Raw genomic sequence first — 271 nt, forward strand, 5'->3', positions numbered from 1 at the left:
ATTACCCATCAAATAATCAATATCACAGAACATCCCTTGTGCCATTTATGCTTTCAACTACACTACTGCACATTTTGAAAATAATTCAAGAGATTCTCTAATAAATCTTCATGTTCTTCAGGAAAATGAATAAATAATAAAAGTTTAAAGAAAGCAGATACACATGTTTTTTTTCTTAAGCAGGAAAAAAGTGAACATCTACAAACAAATAAAATACAGTAATTTGCTATGATGCTCAACTGATATAAAATGTTTACCATTAACTATTTTG

General features: G+C 27.3%; 1 protein-coding gene across 1 annotated transcript in view; it reads right to left on the bottom strand.

Moving 5' to 3' along the window:
* The window catches only part of LOC119589058 (transmembrane protein 107-like), a 10336-nt gene that overhangs the window by 3603 nt on the left and 6462 nt on the right, over positions 1-271 (bottom strand). The window lies entirely within an intron of this gene.

Source organism: Penaeus monodon, chromosome 25, assembly GCF_015228065.2.
Source record: "Penaeus monodon isolate SGIC_2016 chromosome 25, NSTDA_Pmon_1, whole genome shotgun sequence".
Taxonomy (NCBI): domain Eukaryota; kingdom Metazoa; phylum Arthropoda; class Malacostraca; order Decapoda; family Penaeidae; genus Penaeus; species Penaeus monodon.